The following is a 19,726-nucleotide window of genomic DNA, read 5'->3' as shown; positions in this document are numbered from 1 at the left end:
CGATTTGGTAACTTTATCTTTCAATGAAGCCTTCTCATGAGTTTTCACTAATACAAGGTTCCCAACGTCCAAATTTACTTCTCTTCTAGTTTGTTCAAACAACTTCCTCCTGTTTTCCCAGCTTTCTACCATATTTTCCAAGACATTTTTCCACACGTCCTCTGAAGTTTCTCCACAAATATCAACCTCCATAACTTTCCATTTAATTTCCAAGGGGCTATTAACAATTCTTCCCAGAAATAATTCTGAAGGAACTGCACGCATACCTTCCTGTTCACACATATTAAGGTTAAATTGAAGGTCTCGTATTACAGCACTCCACTGGTTTTGCCGTTCAGCAAAATACGATTTCATGGATAATTTTAGAGTTTTGATGTAACGTTCTGCCACATTCGCCTCTGGATGGTAAGGGCTGCTTAATGTGATGAATTCCTAAACTATACAAAATATTTTGAAAGTAATCGGACGTAAAAACGGATGCATTGTCACTTGACAAGGATTCAATGAGTCCATAACGTGTGAATACATAATATAATTTATCACTAATTATCTTAGATGACAATTTTCTCAGCCTTTCCAGCATACAAAACCTACTACTATTGTCGATCACTATTAACAAATAAGAAAATCCGTTGGAAGCCGGAAGAGGTCCTAAACAATCCACCATCCAGTTCGAATTAATTCTAGTAACGACACTTGAACCAAGACGACTTATTTTCTTGGAATTCAATGATTTGGTTTCTGGCACTCTGGACAAGATTTAACGTACTCCTTGACGTAATCTACTATCCCAGTCTATGTAAATCGTTTCATAATCTTCTGCATCGTCTCGTATATCCCAGAATGCCCTCCTGTAAGGTACTGAAAGTGATAGTACTCCACTAGGTTCCTTTGAAGTTCCTTTGGAACAATGATCTTCCACTCATTCTTTTTGGCTTTAGTTTTCTTCAACAAGAATCCACTTCTAATTTGCATATCTGCAATATTCTCACCTCCTTTTATGTAATTGCCTAGCTCTGGGTCCTTACGCTGCAACTCAGTCAAAGGTTCTCTCAAGAATGGTAGTTTCCAAAGGTTAACTAGAACGAAACCTTTCCTCTCGGATTTATCTTCAAGTTTAGGTTCACTTCAAAATTGAAACTATCACATTGTCTGGACAAAAAAGTCCGCGATCTAATTTTCGTTTGTTTTTAAATGTTGGATCTTAAAAGAAAATTGAGACAACTGTTCTATTAAAGACCCATAGTTTAACAACCTCTTGGAGTTATTGATTATCCAACTCAAGGCTTTATTGTCTGTACAGAGGTCAAACTCTTTAAACAGATAATGTTTAAATCGGACAGTGGTTTTACTAAGCTTAGAAACTCAAGCTCATATATAGAACGATGTATATCAGCTTCACTTAGTCTCTTAGAAAAAAAATCCAAATGGACGAAGTTCATTGCTATCATCTCTTTGAGAAATTACCTCTCCTAATCCTCGACTTGAAGCATCAACATGGACCACGAACCGTTTATTAAGGTCTGAAACCTTTAGAACTAACTCTTCTGCAAAAAGTCTTTTCATTTCTTGGAAGACAAACTGCTGGGCTTCACCCCACGCAAACTTCTTTTAGTTGATCTCAATTCTGAAATAGGAGCAGCTACTTCCTGAAACCCAGGTACGAAACGAGAGTAGAAAGTTAAAATTCGACAAAAACGCTGAATTCCTCTACGAGTCTTCGGTACAGGTAAATTTAGAATGGCTTCAATCCTTTTGGGGTCCATAATAATGTTCTCACCATCTACAATAAATCCAAGATATTTAATTCTTTTTCAAAAAAAGGATTTCTCTGGCGAGAGCGTGAAACCATTTTCCCTAAGGCGATCAAGCACCAAAGTTATAGCTTTCATATGCTCTTCCTCCGTACGATTTGCTATTAAAATGTCATCAAAATAAATAAATATACCATGGTCTTCTAAATCTCCAAGGACATCTTTCATACGACGAGCTAGAATACTTGACCCAAGCTTTATACCTGCAGGCAATTTCTTATATTGATAAGTTTCAATGGGTGTGACGATAGTAGTGAAGTCCCTGCTCTGTTTTTCAACCTCAATTTGGAAATAAGCTTTCTGTAAATCACAGATTGACATATAAGAACATCCCGCAAGGTTTCCCAAGCATTCTTCCATGTTTGGAGTGGGATACACATAGTCAGATAACATACTGTTAAGTTTAACGTAATTGGCAACTAATCTGTGCAAACCATCACGATTCCTAACCAGGAAACACGAGCTACCAAAATTAGAATGATCTACTTCCTCTAAAACATCTTGAGCACAAAGTTCTTTTATTACATTTTCAAATATCTGACGCTTTTCGCGGGGAATGGGAAAAGGCTTATCCTTAAAGTAACCAGATCCTCGAAGATAAAGCTTACACTGAAAATTTTTATAACAGCCCACTCTCTCAGTCACAACATCCGGGTAGGAACGCTTTAAAGATTGAACAAATTCCAAAATATCCGAATCAGTCCAAAATTCACTTTCGTCCTTTGAAGTTTTAACATCACTGGATTCAACCATATTCGATCTTTCAGTTTTATCCCTCGGCAATTCATCCTCAGTGTGCTCTTCACCAATTACAATGTCACTGGAACTACTCATTCCTAACTGCCTTTTAAATTCCGCAAAACGATGAGAAAACTTCTTCTAAAGACACAGACCACTGGTCTTCACTCCTAGTAACTGGATCTATACGGTCGACACCCTTATTTCCTTGATTTACAGAGCTCTCCGTCATCCAACAAGCGTCTCGATAAGTCTCATCTAATATAGCTGTCCCACGTGACCTTACATTCTCAAACGCTGAAGCAGAGTCCAATTCACACTGAACAGAAACATCTACTTTCTTCATACATCTATGTGAAATCCGGTTCTTATTTTCAGTTAGGTAAATACACACAGGTTTTCTGTCAGCACGATCTGGTTTCTCTCCCGGTAAGTCTCTTTCTCTTCGAATAGGCTTCTCTCCTAGTATATGCTGCCTATCATTTTCAAAAAAGTCAGTCAATGATGACATTTTACGTAATATTAGATATCTATTACTGTCTCTAAAACAAATTCTATTCCTGGACACATCTAGGATAGCCCTAGTTGATTTTAAAAAAGGCGTTCCCAATATAACATCGCACGGAATCTCAGCAATTTCGAACAGGCTTATATCGAATCGCAGTACACCAAAATTAACTTCTACGGTCATCATGCGAGGTTCAGTTCTACTAGAACATATCATGGAGTTAATCGCAATTGAGTCTGTTTTCCTACAACTATATTGAGACTCATCCAACAATGAAACTAAACGAGTACTAATAAGATTAATCGTGCTTCCAGAATCTATACAACACGGTACAGTAACTCCTGCTATAGTTGCTTGGACAAAGGTAGCCAAACTGTCATCCATACTTGCCGGAACTTCTAGTTTCTTATCAATCATAGGTTTATTCAGTCTTAAACACTTTCCGTTTCCTCTCAAATTGCCATGAGTGAGAGAAGCAGGGTTTCCTTTATTATTAAATCTCCCATCGTTCGTCGAATATTTCTTATTTTTTCCAAAAAAATGTAGAAGTTACAATTGGTTTCGGATTAAAATGTTTATTATAATTTGATTTATCATAATTAAATTTTGGCTTACCAAGTTGTACATCTGTCAATTTCCCACAAATTTCTTTAACACTTGACGTTTCAGTAGAATTGCCTGAAAGTCCGCTTTTCTTAAGTAATGAACCCATACAATTATAATCTCCCTTAGTGACAAGGCAAGACCTAACATTTTTCCCTTTAAACGAAGTTAAGTTTTCATACACTCTTTTAGAATGCTTATATCTACCAAAGTTGTCTACCATACCCTTCATTTGCTGAACATGTTCTGGTATTTGATAATAAAAGCACTGAAACCTATATTCTGGGTTCATCCCATGCAATAACAAATTTACAATATCCTTTTCACTATCACTAAACCGAAGAACCTTAGCTGAGTTGTAAACAGAATCAATATATTCAATTACATTCTCCGTCTGCTTCATCTGACGAAATACTCTGGTAGCAATAAGGTGACCACGCACTGTCATCGATATGAATCTACCCCTAATCTTTTGCCTAATATCTTCCCAAGACTTATTATGTGCTAATCCATGCATAATTTCAGCATATAACATTCCCGAAGTCTTGACCTACTGAGTATAACAACATTCGCAGGGGATATTTGTAATTCACAACTAAATCATTCAATATTACCATCATGTCAAAAACCCTGTAACTATCAGTTCCATCAGTTGGTTGTACCTTACTAAGTTTTGAATCAACAATAGAACTTATTTTCCCAAAGATATATTTATTAATCAAAGGATCTAGTGAATTTTCTGAAATTCCACAACAAGGTTACATACAAGCTATATTTTTACCCTCTCTCTCTGGCATTAAATAACAGATCACTGATTTTTTTTAGATTCAGGGATAGTTTCACCCTGAATATTCGATGAATCCTCCCATTTACTTTCCTTTTTCATTTTTTCATTTATGGAACTTGTTCACCCAATTTTCCTAACCTTATTTTCCGATTCCATGTTACCACTCAATCTTTTATCAAACCCATAATATAGATGACTAGGAACCCCCTTAACTTCAGTTTCTAAGTCCGAAATTCCCTTGTGAAAACCATAGATTTCTGAGAAATTTGTATGGGAGATCAATCTAGAATTTACATATTTAACCGAATCGCAAAATTCATTGATAGTTTCCCTGAAATATTTTGATTGAGCTTTACGATCATTATTACTATCAGAATCCGAGTCACCTTCTTCCTTTTTACTCAAAAAATGTGATCTCAACTCATCACTGCGTAAATGAGGAGACTGTGCCTCCAAACTACTAGGCAACAAATTATCAAATTGTACAAAGTCCGTAGAAATACGCGCTTGATCCCTATTTTCAACTGTTTCATGTGCATTATGCTGAACCACTTCAACATTCCTCCGTCCAGAACTACGATCACCAATAAGAAATTGTATTTTAGAAAACGGGTCCAATTTTAAACTGTGATAATTTGTTTCGCCAGAGTGGTCGGAAAATGCCATCTCTAATATTTTCACAATTTTAAAAAAAATTCACCAAATGCAACAGATAGAAAAATCAAGAATTATTTCTACTACTACCAATACTAATATTTCCAATACTATCAAGCTACCCAACTTTCATTCACTCACACAACAACTCAAAAATTTTCACAAAATACAATAAATATATCATGCAAATCAAGTGGTAACAAAATTGGGTTTTATTTTCTTTATTGGACTACAATTTAGCAATCGGCCCCAATTTTCACTGATAAAGTCACTCACTTATCGAGGTTTCTTCAAATTTTAATCTACCACGGACTACCTTAAAGGGATACTTATTCAAATAATTTTCATAATACTTAATATAACACTATGATTAAATCCTGAACAACTAACATCTATTCCATTTCCATATTTCTTCGATAAAAAAAAATAAAAAAATAATTTTAATCTCTCGTTCAATATTCTACTCATTCAGTGTATCCTTACACTAATTAACAGTAATTTCATCTATTCTGAAAATTATAAATCAGTAATGCTTATTATTACGTTGCAATAAGGACTACTATTCTTATAACTAATTACAATAGCCCAACCTCCAAAACGTCAACAACGGACTTGGTTTGAATTCGTGATATTTAGTGGCCACCCAGCACAGATTGTTTGTGCTTTTTTGCGCTGTTTTTATGCTAGACATCTGGAAGCCTTATTTATACGCAAATCGTAAAAGAATTATATTTTTTCAACAATTACTTCTAGAGGTCCCCTTGAAATTTATTTATGCCAAGTAAAATATATTCCGCCCATTGGAAATCATCTAGGGGACAATAAAAAAGAAACTGGTGAAAGAATTATAATTTTTCAATTTTTTTCTAATATTGCGCCACAAGTAAACCTGTACACAAGAGCGTTTAACCACTACCTCATTTCTCCTTTTTTTTAATTGGAAGTTTTCGCTCACATGTGAAACAAGTTCTGCAGTATATAATCTAGTGGATCTTATTAGGATACTAAAGAGACACTAAATACTAGAGAATACTAAAGGAACACAAATCTTGTCATGGCACAAGCATTATGAAAAATTGTCCACGTTTCTCTAAGATAATTATCTTCCTTTTTGTTATTTAGGCTTAAAACTTATGTACAAATCCGAACTTGTGTTCGTTCAGGTTTATTTCGGCGCACCACCCGGAATAATTGATGAAAAATTTTAATTATTTCACCAATTTCCTTCTTATTGCTTCTAAAATATTTCCACTGGGCGACATGATAATATCACATCTGGCATAGATAAAATTATTAACTGCTTCTAGCAGCCAAGTTATCCTTTAACCTCCAGTTGGTTACCGATTATTTTTCTCAGTGTGCCACTCACCACGCTGACGTTTTCCCCTGGAGTAGGATTTCTGCTTGGAAATAGCGTTCCTTTGATTGTATTATAAGAGTGCAGCCTGTATACCACCTCGCTTTATTAAGTATTTTTGCCATAAGAAAAGGTTGCGGGTCACTTTCTCACTCTATTATGCAACAACTATTCACAAAAGACAAAATCAAGCTATCACCTCTAGCAGTACGTCAGAGCACTTAACCTAAAAATTATCCAATCTAACCTAACCTAAATTTAGGGATTTACTGTTATATCGCAGAACCAATTTGAAAATCGAAAAAAATGTACCAAAACGTACTCCGATCGGTAATATTTGGTTGGATTAGATTAAGTTACGTTCGATTACTTTACATTAGGTTAGGGGCATAAAAACTACAGTGCAAAAACACAAACCAACCTGTGCTAGTCAGGGACAGATCCAGGACGGATTTCTGGGGGGAGGGAGGTTGTAACAGTACTACTTAGAGCTACTTTTGAGTACTCCAAACTCTGGAATGGGTTTTATTTATATATAAAATAAGAAAGTTTCCTCATTTGGGAGGGGGACAACCGCCCCGATCGCTCCCCCTGGATCCGCCCCTGGTGCTAGTTGGCCACTAAAAAGCACGAATTCTATATAACTGAGTCAAGCAGGGCAACGCTGGTGGGCCCGCGCGTGGGTGTGTTCGAAGGGAACAAGTGTCAGCGACGGTGGGTATACGCGTAAGCGAGGGTAGTGAAAACATGTGGGCTTTGGTAATCATACATATTTCGATATCACTTGTTATGGTTTCATACTAGTAACGCTTCAGTTCTAAACATAAAATACAACTTTCGTACACTGTGTAGAAATACATTGCCGTTGAGTTAGAAGCCACTTACCTTAAAAACTAAGGCATGTAAACTTTTGCAATTTCAAGAAGAAAATCGTGTACTACAGTTTCTTAACTGTCCTTCGTTTTTTTAAATAAAAAATAAGTGAAATCCTTAAGTTTTTTGTCCCACGGTTATGCCGGTTAGGCTAAAGAAGACGGTGATGATGAGTAATGAATGAAATGGTGGAATGAAGAAAGTGTAAATAAACGGGAGAACCCCGACGAAACCCACGCAGACGCTGTTTGCAAACCACAAAGTTCACATGGCGATGGCTGGGATCGAATCCGGGACCCCAAGCACCAGAGATGAACGTTCTACCACTGAACCAGCGCGGACCCTACAATTGTAATCGAGTTCTTGATATAACTTAGGGGGTCCGTGAAGGTAAGCAGAAAGGTAACAAATAGAATCGAAGTTAATACACAGGTTGGGCTAGGTAGTACCATTTAAATCACTTTCTTTGATACCTTCCCCCCAAATTTAAATGCCACAGACGCCAGTGCGCGGGAACATACTATAACCGAATCTACCAATTAACATATGTAACACAACATATAAAATTTATGACAATTTGAAATGTATATGCATAATAGTAAATTAACTCACCAAATGTATATTGCTGTCTCACGTCATACTCAATGAATAATCCATAAAACTATGAGCGTCCTGCTCCTTCGGGAACTGATCGAATATATTTAGTCGAATATATTTATATTTATAAACATTTTTTCCCCACTTGTAAACTCAACCTCAACGAACTTTCTTTGAACAGTTCACCCACACTGCATCACCATGTGACAAATGAAGAACGCAAACCGAACATACAGGCAGCGCAACCAGAATACGATTTCTTCAATGAGGCTCTTCAGCGGCACTGGCGGCTCGGCGCCTCTCCGAGCATCCGCTGTTTGCCGACCTTCTTTCGGCTCCTTTACTTGTCGGTACGCCGTCAACGTTTCGGCGTCTTTCCGACAACATTTGCCGCAGTCGTCGTCCACTGTTTGCCGTCTCCTTCCAAAATGTTTGTCAAGGATCCTCTCGTACTTGTATTTTATTTTAAGTATTTACTTCTCATATACACTTTACGAGCAGTCCCTTTACTACATTTCTTTTAATGCATTTACCTTTTTTATGGTCGGCACGCCGTCAACGTTTCGACGTCTTTACAACTATCATTTGACGTTGTCGTTCCGTCCGCTGTAAGCCGACTTTCTGCCGACTCCGTTTTCACAAGACATGTTTTATGGAATTAGTGCCCACCCACAAGAAAAACCTTCGGACAGTTTCAATTTTTACTTCATCATTAAAGAAGATACAGGCTTTATTCATTTTCCAAAATTCGACTCTTTGCCGCTGGTACGGGTTATTGCAACTTTCGCCGACGTCGTGCCGACGTCGCTTTTCAAGAAATTGCCGGCAGTCTCTTTTTGCAGTCGTCGTCCGACTGTCTGCCGACTGTTTCGAGAAAGCTTTATACGGGGGAAATATAAGCATTAATTCGTATTTTAAAGCAACAAATTACCTTCTAACTCTCTTTGTTTTCTTTTGGTGAACGAATCTCTTTTTGCTCGTCGCGGTCGAAAATCGAGCGGAAAGACGCCGGTGTCCGGCGCCGGCAATCCGACCGCGGCATCTGGTCGGCATGGACAAATTGTCCGACTATAGGTGGCAGGATCCTGATGGGGAGAGGTAGTTTGGTTACGGGCATATAATTTGAAGCATTCACTAACTATCTCCGTTAAAATTATTGTGGAAATACAGCAGGATTCTGAAACATGGATATTTGGATAGAACACATAGTAGTTCCTAAATGAAGTCTTGGCCCGAACACGGTAGTTTCCATAGTATTGGAGCAATGAGTCCTTAAAGCTCATTTTTTTCACGTTTTTGGCAGCCTATAACTCTGAAAGGAAGCATTTGTGCACCCAGCTTGGTCTTTACTTTTCGTCTTATCTTGGTGTCAGGAGTCACCCCCAGAGCGTTGTCGGTCTTGTTTTGAAACACCCTGTATATTACAACGAAACAAAAAGGCAGTTTCATTCCTTCGGTTAGATGGTTAACAGCTATACATGCAGAAGGAAAACGAATTGATATCATTTTGCTTATTTTATGAACCTTCTGGATGCTTGTGAAGTGGCAGTATTTGTGATTTGGACTAACAGCCACCCAAACTGGAATGTGACTACCACTGATTAAAGGTGTCTGTTTTTGATTTCAGTAGCAAAAGTATTGATAAAACCTTAGGTTAGGGGTGTGCAACTTGGAACAGTGGGCGGGCCAATCACAGAGCACTAAATGGAATCGCGGGCCTCATTGTAGGTACATAATTCTTACGACAATTGAATAGTATAATATTAAATGATGGAACATGTTCATCGTAATTTACATCACAATAACACAAAACAACTGTTATACTGGTAACCAAACTATTTACTCACTAAAGAGGAGGAGATTAATGTATTTGGAACTTTGTCGGTAAATCTAGCAATCCTTATACCGAGGGAAATTTCCCCCAAGTAGCTGCGCTTGCCAAGTGCTTATCTTCAGGGCGTTATCTTATTTCGCACTGTGTGATCGATGGAAAATTTCCAGTTCACTCTTAACAGGTTTTGTAAAAAAAGAAAAAATATAATAATTATTGTTTTCAATAACTGACCAGCGGGCCGGAAGACAGGATTAGGCGGGCCACATGGCACGCGGGCCGGCTGTTGCACACGGCTGCCTTAGATCAATCGACGTAGCATCATTAGCTTACATAATGATACAAAACTGGCTGTGGAACTCTGTCGTAATTTACAGGAGTGCTCAGATATGCGACAATCAAGCGGAGGTAAAGAAGCATAGAATGTCATGTGTTTGATCCGAAAAAAGTCAAGAATGCAGCAACAAAGATTTGATATATCTAAGAAAAATGTCTGCAGCTCAGCAAGATGAGTGGAATTTGTGTACGTTGTCAAAAGAAGTGAACCGTTCTCTGTAAGTGATTAAATTTAGGTTCTTCTAAACTATATATATCAAAAACATGTATACTATCAAAACATTATTCATTATTTTATGTGACGTATTGGTAACTTTTATAATTTACCATTAAAAGTGCAATTTAATGAAAGAAACGAGTAAACACTATTTATAATAATGGTAATCAGCAATAGAGTTATTGACAAGTACGTACGCGCAATTATAATAAAACACAACATTTGCCTGTAGGTACCAGCGTGCATAATAAATGAAAATATTTAAAATACATATGAGCCTCATAGCCTCACCATGTCATTATGAAAAATCGCAAGCTTATTCGTTATGAAATAAGCTTGTCAATTCGAGGGTTGACCACGAACTACAGCCCCATACCAAACGTTATATCTTTGTGCATAATTATTTCAGTTTAAGCCCTTGTACACAGAACGTATCTACATAAGATTGATTTTCTTTGAAATTGCACTTGATTTCTTTAAGATTTCCTGACAAAAATATTTACTCATTATTCGTGACTACAAAAAGACTATTATTTTATTAACAGCTATATCTCATTTCCTGTTTTATACCAAGTAGAAAAAAAGCGAATGAAATCCAAACTGAAAAGGTGAATAAAAATTGTTCTTCACCAACTTTTGCATCTGATAATTAAAAAAAAAAAAACACTAGTTACAGCATATAAAAAATATAATGTACTTACAAATTAATTTAGTAGCATTGTTTTAGGGTAATATTTATGGTCCTTTTTTGTCTTGAAACTGTCAAATATACATAAAGCGCAGTACATTGTGTACTGTGCTGTCACAATAAAGTATACCATGATATTTTCCGATCCGTATAAGGAAGAGATACCATACTACTATTAGATCGATATGGTAAAATAGTATTTTTAACACTATTTTACCATTAATTATTAATTATATAGCTACATAAACTTTATTATAAATAACTGAAGCGAGGTAATCTTACAATGATGTTCTAAAAGCTGGTCATTTGGGGGAGAGGGGCAGGAAATCATTTGGGGGGGCCTGGCCCCGATGGGCCCCCCGTGGCTACACCCTGTATGTCCTTTTCTAAGGCACGAAGAGACATTTTAGAATACGTTGGGGTATCGTTTTACGAAATAATATCGAGTATTCAACTACAGAAAAATGGTTAAGTAAAATATCAAGACATGGTTATACGATTGGCAGAAACTGAATTCCTCCAGACAGATCTGTTGTTTGTTGTTAACATCCTGTAAAAGAAGATTTTAAAAAATGTAAAGTTCGGAAGCTGAAAGAAGACTCTGTGCCCAATGTGTTCTCTGAATGTTAGTAGTAATAGACGACTAGAAGAGCCACCTAGAAAGGTGAACTTCCATACTCTAAACTGTGTCACGTTTACCTCATTAAAGGACTGTAAGACTTCATTGAGGCTGCTATACCGGATTTCAAGAAATCGGTAGATTTACTGAGAAACCTGAGGCATTATGTTTGCCAGTTCTGCGGAATGCACTTTGTTGAACTATCACAGTCAAGAAAAGCACAAATTGCTATTATGAGAAATAATAGTGAAAAAATTTAGAAACCACTATTCATATGTGCAGAAAGCATAAACAAGGCGTTTTGATTTTCTTAAAATTTCAAACTCATTTCCAGAAAGACAGTTGAAGCTCTAAAAATGAGTATTGAACAATTTCCACTGTTTCGTATTATTATTATTATTCATAATAACATTCCGTTCAGCAGCGAGGCTATATGAGACGTGGACCTACTGATTAACGTGGAAACCGAACCACATGAGCTCCCGCCGGGAATCGAACCCGAGTCTCCTACGCCAAAGGCGGCCAGAAAATACAAAATCTATGAGTTTTACGTCCCACGGTTATGCCGGAGAAGCTAAAGGAGACGGTGATGATGAGTAATGAATGAAATGGTGGAATGAAGAAATTGGGAGGAAACGGGAGAACTCCGAGAAAACCCACGCACACGGTGTTTGCCCGCCACAAAGTTCACTTGGCAGGGGCTGGGATCGAACCCGGGACCCCAACACCAGAGGTGAACGCTCTACCACTTTTTTTTAATTGTATTTATTTAGAGCAATATAGAATACATTCTGTGCTACAGTTGCGTGAGAGACATATATAGAGACATATTTATATGGATAGGCTTAAATCTAAAGGCTAATATGAACACCTAAAATATCTGTGCAAGGAGAATATACAAAACAAACAACATTACAGCTTAAGAATAAACATCGAGAGTCACCTGGAGAAATCGAGCGAACAATCTTTGCTCGTCTAGGTGAGTAAACTGTTTTTTCCGAACTCGGTTCAAGTATGTCAGGTATAGATGTCGGTCACAGAAAGGTCGGTAGTTGTCTATAAATAAAATAGTACAGCAGGTGAGCCAGGTAACTGCTCGTTGTTTGGTAGGCGGGAACCACTGAAATTCCGGAAATAAAAGGAGATCAAAGGTGAAATATCTCCCTGAACCGCGACAAATCAGCCCAAGAAAGGAACACAGAGTTTGCCACGCAGGTCGCGTAGCCGTGCATTGTGTATATCGGTGTTCTAAAGTGTCCACCTGCGGACAAAAGTCACATATGTCGGACGCACTCCTACCAATCTGTACCAGTCTGGTTTTTGTGACAGTCAAGTTATTTACTAAACGATACCAGGCTTATCTCATTGGGGATGTAAGATACGGCGCTTGAATGGTACGCCAAATAGCAGGCCAATTGTGGTGCGATTCTCTGACTTCACATAGGGGGGTGACATTTATCAAATCAGATTGCAACAATGTGCAATAGAGAGATTTAGGAGTCCAAGCATGGGAAGGATTGTCACTCGGAACCATCGACCAGGCCAGGATGACCTGTAAGATGTATGTTGGACACGATTCAGGAAAACGAACATGGGCAGCATTGTTCCCTGGCCAAAGGCGATCTACCCAGCATTGGAACCATTGCGCAGTGTGAGAGGAGGCATGCTCCAAATGATGTAGGGCGGTGAGCATGTAAAGAGCTCGACATTTGTGACGCACACTGATGAGATTTAAACCGCCACGCGCAGTCGGAAGATATAAAACGCGTCGTTGCACGCGGAACATGTAGCCTTTCCATATGAACCAACCAAATAATGACTCAATTTGGCGCGCATATTTATCGGGCAGTGGAAAAATACGCGCTAGGAACCAGAGTTTGGAACTAATGTAAATATTCAGATAGTGAACGCGTTGAGCTAGGGTGAAAGTTCTTGAGCGGCACAACGATAAATTCATACGCAGCACCTGGAGTAATGGCTGCCAAATATGGTCGTAAGACGAGCGGCATACGGCTTGAAATCGGACGCTTAAAATGAGGGATTCTGTCGTACAGGTCAGAGAGGTTAAGACGTCCCTGGGAAGCAAGGTCTGAAAGTTATTGACCGTCAGAAGAGTTGTTTTGTGTAGGTTAAGTTGCAAACCGCTCGCTAGGGAAAAGTCTTCGACTTTTCGTAACGCTGAGACAAGTTGCGCAGTGGTAGCACAGAGGAACGTTAGATCATCCATATACGAAATGGCTGTCAATTGCTTGAAGCTGTGAAGAGCCGATGTAGAGGGGTGCTGGAAATGATGAAGGAGAGGATCTAGTGCAAGGCAGAACAATATTCCCGAGAGCGCGCAACCTTGCCTGACACCTTTATGAATCCCAAAAGGGGAAAGAAGATGGCCATTAAGTTGTAACTGGGAAGTAGCATTGTGAAAAAGCTGGTGCAGAACGGTAAGTATCTGAGGAGGGAAGTGATACTGTTGTAAGACTTGAAACAAATAAGAGTGGTTTAGGGTGTCAAAGGCTTTCCGAAAATCGCATGCAAGAACTCCTACGGGAAGAGATTGAAATTGGGCATAAGCAAGGAAGTCGCGAATGGTCGCAAGTGCGGTATGAATATTGTGGGAGGGGTGTAAAGCCGTTTGAGCGGGGCAGATGTACGGAAGGATAACTTGCTTAATACGATTGGCTAAAAGCTTAGTAAAAAGTTTGTAATCTGTGTTTAGAAGTGTGATCGGGCGATAGTCCGCCACGCTTGTCGGATTGCCGCCTTTGGGTAGTAGAATGATAACGCCTGCATGTTGATAGACCGGTCCACCTTGCAACAGAAAATTAAATAATTCACAGAGTATTGGACCGACTAGTGGAAAAAAGCTTGAGTAAAAGCGGTACCCGATCCCGTCTTTGCCCGGAGATGTACTCCGTTTAACTTGGGAGAGGGTTGTCTCGATTTCGGAAAGAGTGATGGGCGCAAGTAAGGAAGTGCAGTCTTGTTCGGATAGGCACGATGGGATCTTGGTAAGGAAAGGAGGAGGTACTGTGTTAACCTCGGGTAATGCGTACAATGACGTGTAATATTCCTGGAAATGCTCGTACAAGGCGTCTTTGATAGTGAGCTGTTGCCCATCCGAAGTGGACACATGAGAGATAAACTGATGTTGTTGGCGATTTAGGCGTTTAACATAATGATACAAAGACGAAGGTTCAGAAACAAGCCTGTCTGCCGTCCCGTCGTCAATGTGAACGCTCAGCGATTGAGTATGTTGCAGCTGTTTCAATTGGTGTTTAACACGCATGATCGCTGCCATATTGGAAACGCTACTTGGTTGGTTCCACAGTTCGCACAGGACACTGTATAAGAATTCGTGCATCTCGCGATAGTTTTGGCGATGTAATTTCCCCATGCCTTGAAAGAAAGTTCGAATTTGGGGCTTAATGTAGCGACACCACCACATGTTAATATTAGGATAGATCGTACGAGCTCGTAGCCATCGTGTCCAACTAGCATGAAATAAACACCGGACGTGGTCGATGGTTAAAAGTTGATTGTTTAATTTCCAATAACCACGACCGTACAATTTGGGAAGTTGCGTCGGAAAGCGTAAGACCAGCTTAATACCTGTATGGTCTGTAAAGCAAGCCGCATATTGCTGTATATCAAATACTCTGCTTAGGAGGCTTGCCGGGAGATAGCAGCGGTCCAAGCGTGAACCCACTTGGGCTGATTTGAAAGTAAAAGTATGATTCTTATGAAAATGAAGCCAAATGTCTTTTAAGCCCAAATGTGTAATAAAACGATGAAAAGCTGGAGATGGGTGATATTCACCGCTCGTATCTTGAGGAAACATGTGACAATTCATGTCTCCAAGAAACAAAATTGGATATCGTGTAATAGGTAGCAGGTCAACAACTTCTTCGTGATAAAAACGTTCGCGGGCCATACGCTGATTTGTCCCTGAGGGGCCGTAGACAGCCAAAATACATATACCATCAATAACACATCGAATGGCCCGCCCTGACGAGGATAGTTGGATATGTGTAGCGTGGAGGCCTCGTTTCACAAGTAAAGCAGTGCCCAATGATGGGGGCGCAATATTGACAATAGCAGTATAATTAGACACAAAGGATAGGTCGGGATCCTTGACCTCCTGCAAACAATATATATCAGCATCGTGAAGCGCTATGAAGTGCGCTAATAGCTGTTTATTCGATATGCTGCTTATAGAATTAATGTTTAAAGTTAAATACGAACGGGAGTTGACCCCAGCGTTCATTAGGTAAAACACAAAAAGCGTACCCACAAGATAAATGTGTACTTTACAAGGCCGTAAAAATCTCCAGGACACATACCTGTAAGTGTACCTCGCCCGCAGAACAGCACACACACTGAGTAACTCTGCGAAACACCATACATATTGTTGACCACACACATATACACACACAAAAAAAAAAACACTGGATTGTAAACACAAAACCAAGAACTTCTCGAAAATAGGTTAATATCTTTGCTATACACAAGCAGTAAAAATCCAAATTGACATAGCTTTCCCACATAACGCAAGTAACACAAGCAAAAAGCAAAACACCAGAACAGCATACAACTCGTGATGACGAGACGAAACAAGGAAACAAATGAAGTCTTACCACAGTTGCTATTCCACAAGGTCAGGCGTTTGGAGGTCACTCACACTTTCTCGTATATTCGGTTTACGTTTTTTCACGTGTTTTACTGATAATATAGGCGAAAAACAGGTTGTATCATCATTAAACACGTCAGCGGGCAAAGGCACAGCTGGACGAAGCACGATATCCTGGGTCGTGCCATGATTAGCAGAAGGAAGACCTGTCGCTGGATCATGAAATACTACTGTCGCATATGAAGCGACAGATGAGGGTGGTGTGCCTGGGGGGGCCTCGGGGGGGCATGGTACCCCATCATCCAAATCAGTGGGAACTGAAGGTTGCTTAGCTGGTACTATGGTAGCGGATGAGTCATTTGATGGCAATTGGGGGAAATCAGTTTCTGAAGTAGACAGCAGTGTTGACACTTGTTGGCACGTAGCGTCGGAATTTGTAGCACTAACAGAGGATGTCAAGGGCACAGGTCGTTCGGGTACATGACGTGTAGTTTTTGTAACATGACGTAGCTCTGTCATTACAGGGGTGTCCCCTTCCAGCCGCGTGGACCGGGCAGGACGTCGCCGCTGTTTACACGTGGAAATCAGGTGATCGAGTGATCCACAAGCGTGGCAAGTTTGTAACTGTCCTGGATAGGAGACATTGCCTTTAATAGTGTCAAAATGTAATCGAGTAGGGATATGTTTTTTTAACGTCATCGAAAAAATCCTGTTACCATTATAAAGGCGTGTAGGAAACACAGTTTTCCAGACTTCATACTCCACACTTTTAATTTCACCATAATTACGTAATACCTGAGACACTTGTTCATTAGGAAAATCGAATGGTAAGTCCATAATTTTAACTCTCGTGAGATTAACTTGTGCGTCCATAATATACACATCGCTGACAGATTGATCAAAATGGGTAAAAGATAATTTGTCTGGAGCCTTAGACATAAACTTTTCGTAACTATCACTATTTTTGAATTGAACAAACATGCAATACTCTTCGTTATGGAGCTGTAAAGCTTGGATATCCTCAAATATGTTGGGAAAATGGACACATAACCAGGCATGTAATTCATCCGGGCTAGGGCGTATCGTGCGTGTGGTTTTGTCAAAACCAAATTTTACACTATTCTTACGAAGTTCTTGCATGGTACCACTAACACTGGAGCCACAAAACACTACCAAAACTTGCAAACCCTGTTCAGGTATAGTAATGTCGAAAGAAAGGCGAAGCTCGCAAATACAATCACTATTCCCGGAGCTTAACTGTCAACGTCTACTCCCGGCAACAGCCAGTCAGCGAATCCCCGTTAAACGATATCCTTTTGTCTCCGCCAAGAGACTCTTGCTACTGCCTCCCACTGAGCCACCGCGGCCCCCGCCAGAAAATACATTCAAGGTCGGTGTCAGATTTAATGTTTTGCCACCCATAGGCAAAAAAAATTTGCGCCTCTCATGCCGACGTACAAAATTTTATGTATATATATATATATATATATATATATATATATATATATATATATATATATATATATATATATATATATATATATATAGGGTGGGCCATTTTAATTAATCCACGGAAATATCTGAAAAATGATAAAACATAGAAGAAATGTTTCAAGTACACGTTATATACTGCTAAGGGGGAAACCCAATTCCGCCAAAAGTGCACCTCCCCGCCCCCCCTAAATGGGGGTAACGGGGGGTAACTTTGAAATGTCAAATGGGAACATGGATCGAGTAATACCTCGTTCGAAAGGTCTTGGCAAACTAAGTAACGCTGTACCAAAAGATGTTCCATATTGTGCACTGGTTTCAAAATGGCCGCCATAATATGGTTCGGAAACTCCAGTACCCGTAGTGTGAAAACCATGGAAGGTAAACGAATGGAACAAAATTGAAATACGTAAATATCATAGGGCATATCGAAGGTGTGGTCCTGTGATCCCAGTGGCCTCCCTAAAGGGGTCTTGGGGGATAACTTCAAAATTTCAAATAGTAACATGAGTCGAGTGGTACCTCGTTCGATAAATCTTGCAAAATCTAACATATTGCAGGAGAAAACGATTGATGTGAAATGGCAGTGTTCTCAAAAGGCCGCCGAAACATAGTATCCGTGTCAGAGAAAAGGTTTAGTACCCGTAGTATGAAAGCGATTGGAGATAAATCAACAAAAGAAAAACTGGAGTAGCTAACTGACGTAAGGCACATCGAGAGGTGTTGTCCGGGTGACTCCAAGGGCCAACTGAAAGGTATCCGGGGCCAACTTGAAAATTTCAAATAGCAGCTTGAAGCGAGTAACATCACGTTACATAGAAAAATTAATATCAAACAGCTTCTGTAAGAAAATTTTCGACATGAGACACCGTTTTCAAAATTATCGCAAAGACATGGTGACTGTGTCTAAGAAAACGTCTAGTGCCCATAGTATGAACACGGTTAGACATAAATGAAAATAACGAAAATTAAATAGGAAAACCACGGAGGTGTTCCAAGGCTCGAGAATAATACAACAGAGATAAAAATATTAGAGTAAAATTGCCATAATGTATAGAGAGAAATCCAAGTCCTGCAAAATAATCTCTTCCTGCGCTCTGTATGTGAGTGGGGTGGAAAGTAAAGTGAAAGTTCAAACGAGAACTCTACTTTAATTCGTAAATTAAGGCTAACCTTACAAATAGGTATGGTGTGGTTGACACGTTTGTTTGTAAGGATGATGCTGTAGTGACTAAAAAAAGAGAAACTTTTATGCAATACGTGCTGGTTATTCAGAAAGCATTTCGGGGATATACGTACACACCGTTTCGTCCCTCAAGCTCACAATATGACATGAATGCTAATAGTTTATCAAAATGTAACTGTGGCGATCCGCGTTAACTTAGTGCACCAATTCTCTATGCATGAAGTCTGCCTTCCAAACAGCATTGGGTAGGTCAAGCGTACGCCCGAACCGTTGTCCGGTCGGACATTGAAATTTTGAAGTTAGCCCACAAGACCCCTTCAGGGAGGCCACTGGGATCACAGGGATTACATCATTCGATATGCCCTATGATATTTACGTATTTCAATTTTGTTCCATTCATTTACCTTCCATGGTTTTCATACTACGGGTACTGGAGTTTCCGAACCATATCATGGCGGCCATTTTGAAACTGGTGCACAATATGAAACATCTTTTGGTACAGCGTTACTTAGTTTTCCAAGACATTTCGAACGAGGTAATACTCGACCCATGTTCCCATTTGACATTTTAAAGTTACCCCCAGTTACCCCCATTTAGGGGGGGCGGGGAGGTGTACTTTTGGCGGAATTGGTTTTCCCCTTAGCAATATATAACGTGTACTTCAAAAATTTCTTCTATGTTTTATCATTTTTCAGATATTTCCGTGGATTAATTAAAATGGCCCACCTGTATATATATATATAACTTCAATATAACGTCCCACGATTATGCCCCATAAGCTAAGGGAAACGGATGATTAAGTC

Source organism: Thermobia domestica, chromosome 11, assembly GCF_964235325.1.
Source record: "Thermobia domestica chromosome 11, izTheDome1.hap1.1, whole genome shotgun sequence".
NCBI lineage: Eukaryota > Metazoa > Arthropoda > Insecta > Zygentoma > Lepismatidae > Thermobia > Thermobia domestica.
Note: the sequence above shows the minus strand (reverse complement) of the source record.